Source organism: Mesitornis unicolor, unplaced genomic scaffold (assembly GCF_000695765.1).
Source record: "Mesitornis unicolor isolate BGI_N332 unplaced genomic scaffold, ASM69576v1 scaffold2748, whole genome shotgun sequence".
NCBI lineage: Eukaryota > Metazoa > Chordata > Aves > Mesitornithiformes > Mesitornithidae > Mesitornis > Mesitornis unicolor.
Window position 1 is genome coordinate 45,248 of NW_010202349.1, and position 799 is coordinate 46,046.

Sequence of the window (799 nt, forward strand, 5' to 3'; positions counted from 1 at the left end):
GTGAGTCAGCAACCCGTAGGGGCCTGGCACACATTTTGATCTAAAGCTTCAAAATGGGTTTGTACAGACTGATGCGGCTGGTGGCTTGTTTAATCTTTGATAAGACCTTATGCTCTTTGTAATGTGCTTAAATTAATTTCGAAGTGCGGTGTGGCACATCCAATTATCACATAGCGTGTGCAGCATTCCAGCTACGCTGTCATTTTTTTTCATGTATCATTTGCTAAATAAAAAATTCATGATCATCCATATGTTCCAGAGAAAATTCTCTGCAAGCTCATAATAATCAGGGTAAAATACTTGTTTTACCTCAAATCTCACATTTTGTTACACATTTATAATGAATAAAGGTTTTGCTATAAGTTGAATTGGTTTTGGTTCTGTAGATAGGTTTAGTTTGAGAGGAATGTTTTAAATGGCTCATCTTTTATTAACATGCTAATGAAGTTGACTGCCAGAGCAGTGTTTTACTGAATGGAAAGAATATGATCAGTAAGGTGGCTCTGTCATGACTTGTGTTGGCCTGGTGCAGGAAGATGTGAGCTTTGCTGCTTTTGTCCATCCCTGCTGGGAATAAGCAAGTTGCATGCGAAGTCATTACTGGGAATTTCTTTTAAGTTCCAAGCTGACCTTTATTTCCATTGCTGGAACCAATTTCATGTCTTTGAGATTGAGCTGAATTGCCAGTTCTTATCAATTGTCATTTAAAACGTGTATCAGCAATTACGCATATTAAAATCAGCAGTTGTAGTTGGAAAGTTCACAGTACTGTTGACTTTTTAAATGAAGTGCTTAGTAA